This window comes from Talpa occidentalis, unplaced genomic scaffold (assembly GCF_014898055.3).
Source record: "Talpa occidentalis isolate TD23 unplaced genomic scaffold, MPIMG_talOcc4v2.1 talOcc4.14, whole genome shotgun sequence".
In the NCBI taxonomy this organism is placed as follows: Eukaryota; Metazoa; Chordata; class Mammalia; order Eulipotyphla; family Talpidae; genus Talpa; species Talpa occidentalis.
Genome location: NW_023601433.1, coordinates 89,031,551 through 89,040,071, shown reverse-complemented (window position 1 = coordinate 89,040,071; position 8,521 = coordinate 89,031,551). Strand labels below are relative to the sequence as shown.

At 53.6% G+C, this 8,521-nt stretch overlaps 1 long non-coding RNA gene across 1 annotated transcript; it reads right to left on the bottom strand.

Moving 5' to 3' along the window:
- Nucleotides 1-709: 709 nt before the first annotated feature.
- On the bottom strand, nucleotides 710-8,194 carry LOC119245334 (uncharacterized). The gene is made up of 3 exons (XR_005125274.2): nucleotides 8,177-8,194; nucleotides 1,120-1,272; nucleotides 710-964 (listed from the first exon to the last, which is right to left on the bottom strand). It is a non-coding gene; the product is annotated as an uncharacterized LOC119245334 (long non-coding RNA).
- Nucleotides 8,195-8,521: the final 327 nt, after the last annotated feature.

Here is an 8,521-nt window from a genome sequence, read left to right as displayed (position 1 = left end):
TCCGCGGCTGGCACCCGCCCTCTCCAGCGCCTGGGCAGCGGGCGCCGGCCTGGCATCTCTCCAGGCTGTGGCAAGGGTGGCTTCGTCGTGATTGAGTCTGAACCCTTCCCAGGCTGGGGGCTCTCGTGCCTGGCGGGGGGACAACGGGAGAAAATCCCGCCCGCTGCACTGGAAACAAGCCGCAGGAGCTGCTCTGAGAGCCGGCGGCGCTCTTCCAAGCAGGGCCCTCGGAATCTGAAGGCCGGTGGTGCACGCGGGGTGTCCGGCAGGACTCGGTGGCCCGAGTGACAGGGGCTCCCCGGTCCTCCGCCCCCCAGGGGAGGTTAGAGAGGGAGCAGGGCGGTGAGCACGGGCCCCAGGACTGGGATGGGCAGGAGTGGGCGCCTCCTGGGGCTGGAACTTCCTAGAAGGACTCCCGGCCAGGAGCGCCGGCCTGGGTGATGGACACAGCGAACACAGGGGTGAAAACCCCAAACACCGCTTGTTGTCAGGAAAAGGGGGGCCGCATTGAAGCACTTGGTCTTGACTCTTGGTTCTTAAGGGAAAAAACAAAAAGGAGGAGGAAGAAGGGGTGCAGCAGGGAAGCCAGAAAAATTTCTCAACCACCTTAACCTGCAGCATAAGAAGGTCACCACGTAACCGCAGCACGGTCACAGCTCCACCTTCCGGGAGCGCCGGCCCGCGGCGCCGCAGGGAATTCCGGTCTCAAGCCAGAAGATTCATTAAGGCAAGACTCAGGGATGTCATTACTTTCCTTTAATTAGGATTTTTCAGGAGTTCAATAACCAATTTCTTCCAGTTTTTTTGACCTTTTGGGTCCATAAATTCTGTTTATTGGAATTCAAAGGTTGTGTTGAAGCGGAGTGACAGGGCTCAACGCTGCAAAATTTCCAATGGCTGGAAACATGAGAAGATGTTTTATTGAAGATCCATGTCTCTATCTTAAAGCATTTGTTGATAAGCACTAAATAAGAGAATAAAATTAGAGCTTTGAGAAAGATTTAATCTATATAAGGCGCTAATGAAGATTATTGTTTGCTCTCTGTCGATGTGAATTTTCTCAGCAGAAGAGGTTTTTTTCTTGTTTAATTGCAGGCCAAAGTAAAAAGAAGCACCAACCTAACAAGGTTGCACTGACTCTGGGAAGCTTCCGGGGCCACAGCCATCTCTAGGTGGAAGCCTGGATTAAATCGGCCGTGCTGTTCATGGACAGCCGCTGAGGGGCACGTCAACACCGACTCCCAGCCGGGTAAGGGTCACGCTGGTGGTGGGCTTTAGAAAGAGAAACCCCCATCAAACACGCATGCGGTGGACACTGCAGCTGACATCTGACTCAACTTTATGAGAGCTCAGGAGGCAGAACGGCCTGATCACACCGTTCCTGAGCTCCTCACCCACAGAAACCCTGAGCTACAAATGAGGGGACTGAGGCTTGGCTTAGAGGGGAAAAGCTCAGAGAAAGCAGGATAAGGGGTCCCATTAGCCCCAGAGACAGAGAGCATGGCTTCTCCGCTAGTGACCCAAGGCCTCCAGGGGTAAAATCAGCCAGATGGGCTTGGCCAGTGGACAGCAGCTCTGCACGCCAGGCTCTCCGTGGACCGCCCAGCCTCACAGAAGGTGAGCTCTGGGATCCCCATCTGCAGGCCTGGACTCTGCAAGGAGAGCGGCCTCCTGCTCATGCCCACGTCCGTCCTCAAGAAGGCCAGGTGGACCCCCGCGCCGGTCATGCCCTCCCCCATCACCAGGACACCAGGACCCCGGCCTGGGCAGAGCTTTCATGAAGAGCCCTCTCTACACCCAGCAAGATGGCCGCCAAGCCCAGGAGCACCTGGGGCGCCCTCTGGGCCTCCCGAGCACACACTGCCGATTCCACCGGCTCCTCACTGCCACCACTTGCTTCCCAGAAGCCAGAGGCAGCCACGCAGACAAGCGTCGGGAAGTTGTCGCTTGAATTAACAGTGATCCCGGAGCGCGAAAGGTTGAGAAATCTTGCTGCCGAGGGCATTTGCTCTCACAGCGCCATAAAGCAGACAGCATGATTAATAGGCAGTTGTAAAATGGTCAATTTGCAGCTGCAGGAGGTAGCCAAATGCAGCCTGATGGTGCCCAGGGAAAGGGCTGTTTGAAGACCAAGCCTCCACCTCCCCCAGATCCATCTTGCTTCGTGGGTGGAGCCTGCTGCAGGGTGCTTCCCCAGGTGGGCAGTGGGGGTGCGCTGGTGGGCAGCAGGCAGCATGGAGGGCGCCCATCAGCTGCATCAGCTCTGCCCATCACGCGGGAAGCAGCCCCTCGGCTGCTGAGCCGCTGTTCTAGGTGGGACCAAGTAGGGTGCCCGCCCGCCCTCCTGGCCTCCCGGGGCTTACTGTGCGAGGCGGCAGACAGAAAGCTACTGGGGACGTGACATATTTGTACCTCGGGTGCACGTAAATGCAGACAAACCCCGAGGGGGGTAGGGTTTGGGGGGGCTGGGATGGAAAGTTTGAATAAGGTCTCTGGGAAACGCTTGCCTGACAAGGTGACATTTGAACAACCTGGGGGAGCGGCTCAGAAAAGCCGAACAATACGCATGACGTGAGGAAGGTGAGGAGGGTGGCACCGCAGCCGCCACCCTCCCGGAGACACCTGCACACCTGTGCGCAGGAGCTGCCCTCGCGCGGACCGAAGACTCTTCACGCACAGGTGAGTGAGCTAAGGCGCGCGGACGGCCAGGCTGGGCCCAGGTCTCACCGGCCCCGGCTTCCCTCCCCAGCCGGGCGGGCACCTCCGGGTCTGGAAGCTGCAGGCGGGGCTCGCGCGGCCCTGGACACGGGACGTGGCGCAGCCCGACTCCCCCAGGGTGAGTGCCGACCGAGAGGCGTCTGGCTGCGGGGACGCTGTGGAGACAGCAAGGCCACAAGCCCAGAGCGGGAAGGAGCTCCAGCTCTGCAAAGGCTGCTCACGCGGGCCTCTGCGGCTGCGGGCAGGACCAGGCACATGGTCAGGCCGCCTCGGTGGACAGCATCGCAGGACACCCCATCAACCGTCCCGGGGCGCCTTTCTCAAGGACTCGCCCCCCTCATGGCCCGACAGCCCAGAGAGAACGGCCCTTTCGCTCCCAGCCGTCACCGGGCCGCCGGTCGGGCAAACAGAGTTGGTCGCAGGACACTGAAGCCCCGAGTGACCCCAGGGGCCCCTGGAGAGGAGTGTGGGTGATGCCATAATGAGGGGCTCAGGTGGTGGGTGCGGTGCAGGACACCTGAGGGGTGTGAGCCTACCCCCCTAAATCTGATGTCAACTAGCATCACCTCAATTAGCTTTATTTTTTCAAAATTAAAAATAAAATATTAGTCTTATTTTCCTTCCTGCTCCTCATCTACAAGAGGAGGATGTGGGCACAGCCTGCATGTCTGTCCAGGGCCTTGGGTGAAGGAGGGGCTTGGGTCTGTTCACACAGCAGAGAATCACCAGCAGCTGGAGGAAGTGACGTCATTTGCGACAAAATGGAAGGAGTTTAGAGAACTCCAGGTAGTGAAGCCCCTCAGGAGGAGAAAAGTGATGCTGGACATTTACAAAGGCACAACAACATCAAGTAAAACACTTCCCCGGGCCTCCCTGGTGGCGCAAGGGGTTACGCATCAGCACTGTGAAGCTATCCCAGCCTCTGAGCACGAGTTCCATCCCCAGCCAGGGAGCTACCACACAGCGCCCCAGACCTCTCCTGTCTCCCCGCTGCTCCCCTCAGCAGGGTATTTCAGTAGATCTGCCTGTTCTGCTCCCTGCTCTGTCTCTGGTGAGTCCTCTCATCCCCCACACCTCTGGCCTGTACCCCAGTTCTTGTGTGCATAGATAAATGAATCTTTAAAAAAATAATAAATAAAACACTTCCCCAAAGCACTGGGCACCGCTGAACACCACCCAGGCCCTGTGCTGAAGGGGGGAGGGGCACTGAGAAGGGGGGCAGAGGGGAGTGTGTAGACCCTTCCAGTTCTCTCTAGGGGGATCATGTCAGTCCTCTGGCTTTGAGGTTGAGCGGGCTCTGCGATCTGGCCAACTCTCTCTATGAGTTTGGTCAGTTCCCACAGAAGGGAGAGGCAAGCTTAGAAGGCCCTGTGGTTCGAAGAGAAGACTAGAGTGTCACCTTCGTGGGGGACACACAGGGCCACGTGCACTGTGTTCCTGGGGAAGTGTGCTCTATTCCTCCTCCTACGGGAGCCCTGCCCTCGTCCTTCCCTCAGCAGCAGCCTCTGAATAATCAGCAAACGCCAGGGACTGACAGAGCCGGAGCCCAGGACCGGGAGGCGGGGGAGGGTGTCTGCCGTGGAAGGAGCCTCCGGAGGAGAAGAGACACAGGAGAGGCTGCCGGGGACTCCCCCCTGCTTCCCCCCATGTACACCTTCCGATTTCCACTCTTCATGACTTCGAGAAAAACAAACTGTTGTCACAGGAGCCCATGACCTAGTGCATTTTCCTCTTCATCTTTCTCTTGGGCAAAATTCCGATTTAATTTCAACCCATTAGGCAGTTGGGCTCATCACATTGGAAGGAATCTGGTGTCCAGATGTGAGATGACCGATCCCAGATGCCCCTGCACGTGCTGTCGGGGAAGTGCAGAGAAACATTATCGGTTGTACTTTAAATGTTCAGCAAATAGTCTCAAAATGGCCCCCAGGCACACATATGGATTCAGTATCTGGCATCCCAACTGCACAGCGTCTGTGGAATCCTAAGTGGGGACTTTGGACTACCCTACCGTGTCTGTAGATGTCTGTCTGTGTCCCTCCGTCCACACCCACACGTAAGTCTCAGGGCAATTAAAAACACAGACTCGGGGATCTGGGACGTCGGGTTTACCTGCTCCACGTGACAGGAGCGCCAGCTTGCCCTTGGCAGCGGGATCATTCCATGTACGGTCTGTCTCGCTGTCGGAGTTAAATGCGTTTGACTCAATCAGTGGAGTTACTTTCCTGAGGCCCGGACATCTCTGACTCATAACCTTGCTTCGGTTTCCCATATTATGGGAGTGTGATTTTCATTTCGGGGCCTGCCTTGGTAGAATCCTCCTGGCACTCTCAGAAGATGGAAGAAATAAGAGCAGCGTTGTCTGAGCACTCCCCTGACATCCCTTCCATGGCTCAGTTACTCACAGCAGCCAAACAAATATTACAGGCTCGGGTAAAGTTCTCCCGTTAATCCAACAAATGGCAGATGCGTCCTCTCCCCAGCTATTCTCATTTAAGATATTCTGCTCTAATATGCTCCCCCAATTCTTTTTTGCTGCGAATCCACTAAAATAAAAGCCTTAAAGAATATGAAATTCAGTGGGCTCTGTCCTTATAGCACAGATATTGCTGGCCCTGGTGGTCTCTGTTCTGTTGGTTTAATTTAAACATAAATACAAGTATTTGCTTCAGTGGTTGCTAAAGTAAACCTATACAGCTGTCAAAATAGACCCGGGGGTGTTCGCTTCCCTTCTCCCTTCGCACAGCTCAAAGATGTGCCCGAGTTGAGCTGCCACCTCTTCTCTTGTTCAAGGAAAATTCTGGAAAGCAGCGACTTCTTGCCCCTTGCTTGTCCCAAGCAAACCCAACTGGCTTCTGCATAAGCTCTCACTCCCCTTGGAGTTTCCTGTTCCTGTCCAAGTTGTCGTTGACTCTGTTTCCTCACCAAATCTGAACTCATCCAATTCATGTAACGGGCCAAAAGACCACCAGGCATCCTCGTGCTTGCTTTATTAGTCACTCCTTCCCCCGTTTTTATCCATGAAACTCTTCTCTGGCTCCGCCTTTTGGAGTTAAGTCTTAGGAACGTTAGAGGATAGTTTGCCCTGTATCCACTAGGGAATCATGCTGGTCACATGCACTGTAAGATAATAATTGGGAATATCCATGAATAAAGGAGGGTTTGCTAATCTAGATGTGTTCAGCTGCAGGTAACCAGCCAACCACTCAGCAAAAAGTCATTTCACTGTGGGGACACCACGGGGACACCATGGTCATTATTCGGTAAGATGTCTGGGTGTCAGTTTAGCACTGGTTCAGGCTCCTGCAGATGTCTGCAAGGTCCCAGGCTCTTTCCGTCCACCAATCTTCCATCACAAGCCCATTGGTTTGCCCAGTAGGTGTGTGCCTCATGGTGACAGGATGGCTGCCGCAACTCCAGCCATCAAGTCTTTCTATCCTAGTTCAGTCTTCAGCATCCAAGTCCCACAGTCCATAGAGCATCCCAGCTGGCTGGGAGACGATCTTCTATTACATTTTCTTTTTTCAAGAAAGGATTTCTCAGAAGATTCATCTGTGTCACTCAATGGCCAGAAGTGGGGCCCCTGTCCCATCCTCACTGGCCTAGGGGAATGAGGTCACATGATTCTTTTCAAAGAGCAGCAGATCCCCTGGGACTGAATTGCCCATCAGTTAATGTCAGAAAGAAAGTGTGAGGGGCACACCTTTGGGGGTTTCAGATGTTTTTCAGTGAGGTAGAACTGAAGCTTCGATGGCCTTCCATGGCACAATAAACACAGCTCCCCTTTTATGTGCTTCGGATGTTCTAACTACAGCCGAGTGTCATCTTGCTGCTCTTGGTTCTTAAACATCCCTGAAGCTAATCAGCCTCTCTTTTTCAAGGGGAATCAACTTAAAGCCTTAAGTGCATAATAGCACCCGAATACAAGGGTTGCCCCTGCTGTATTTAATTTATAGTTGTCTCCTATGGGGCAGTGAGGATGATTTTCCATTTCTAGTGCAGACGTCACTTCCTTTTGAATATGTGTATTTAAGTTCAATGACTGTGTCTGAAGATAACTTTAACAACCACAGGAGTTTTAGGGTATATTGTGGTCACAGATTTTGGTAAATAAGGCAAAAGTCATCCACATCTTCTAAGATGAACGCTGGGAGAAGCCACGTTAAGGAAGAGAGACTGACAAGTTGTAGGGCCAGACCTTCCAGAACATCCTCGAATTTACTGGAGAAAACAGAAAACAGCCTCCAGGTTGATTTCTCCAGTGAAATTGATGAAAATCAGAGCTCTTGGCCAGACTCTCTCTCCTCTGACACCGCCATGCCGCTTCAGAGAAAATCCACAGCAAAATCTATCATCGTGATGAATTTGCTGACTACCAAATATTTATTATTTCATCATCCTTTAATGCCACACTGGCACTTCTGATTGATTATAGTTTGCTGCTGCCACGATTACTTTTGCTTCTGAAAACAAGCTGAGATATTCGAGGTGATGATGAACAATATTCTGACTTCCTGGGGCGAAGATGACAGAGGAACCCCGGAGCTTCAGAGTGAGCGCATTTCATAATTATTAAAACTATAATTCATGAAGGTCTCGGTGAGGGGGGCAATAGTTCACACCCTCTGAAACTTCCTGTTGGACCTCAATAGGTCCTTGGGACCACAAGGACCTCGCTACGCACAACACCAGTGTTTACAAGTGTGGGGCCCGCGGGGTTCAGAGCCGTGTCAGTGGTACCCAGGCAGAACCTGAGAACTGACAATCACAGAGTAAGAAATTGTATTCCCCTTTCAATTCCCTTTCAATCCTTTCCATTATAACAGGGGGGGAGTTTCATTTTGAGGACAGAAACATTTCACAGCTCTAACATTTGCTAATATCCAATCTGAACCCCGAGAGAACTGGCCTCCAGCCCAGAGCTTTGCGGGATGGGAATCTAACTAGAAAAGCGTGTGTGCAGCGGGGACGGTCTGCCTCATCAGTTACCCGAGCCCCAGCTAACAGGCGCGGGCACTGCAGAGACATTCAGTTCCTCTTGAGCAGCGGCCTGCGGGGATGACACAGGGTCTCCAGCCACTTGGTCACTGCGCTGGCCCCTCCTGGAGGACCGGCAGCCACGGGATGGGCGACTTCGAACATCAAACCCTGATATCAGCCTTTCAGACATAAAGAAGGGGGCCGGGTCCCCACTCCCTCACCCCAGAAAAGACTATCTCCAAGAAAAGGGAGTCACGAGACGTGTGTCCATGGAGCTTTTAAAGTGCTAAGTCGCTGGAACATTCATGCCGAGGCCCTTGGCCTCCATCAGGCCCTACTCCTGGGAAAGAGGCCGGTCTCAGCCACACTGAGCCCTCCCCAGGGTGGGGACGCCAGCAGACAGTGGGGGAAGGCTCCATGTTACTGAACTGTAAACTAAAAAACAGAAAGAAAAAAAAAGCAAATAAAAAAAACCAACCTCCTTGCTGGCCAGAACCAGCCCCCGCCCGGCGCAGCCTCCTCTGACAGCTCTGCGGATGGCGTGTTTCTTTCCGCTCTCCATGGTAACCAAGGCCAGTTAGGAAAAGCCAACAAACCCCACGGAATGTCACCTAGAGCCAAACTAGTTCTGGCCAGTTCTGTCCTCCCTCCATCGTTTTTCCTTTGAAACTCCCTTAACTAAAAACCCCAGTGGGGACCCCCGAGTTTGTGCTCTCAGAGTTGCAAACCCAAGACCCCTCAAAGGTGCTGTTACTTCGTTCCAGCTGGCCAAGTTCTCAGTGACAACAGGAGGGACCGAGAAGTGTGGGCTGGGATTTCGAGC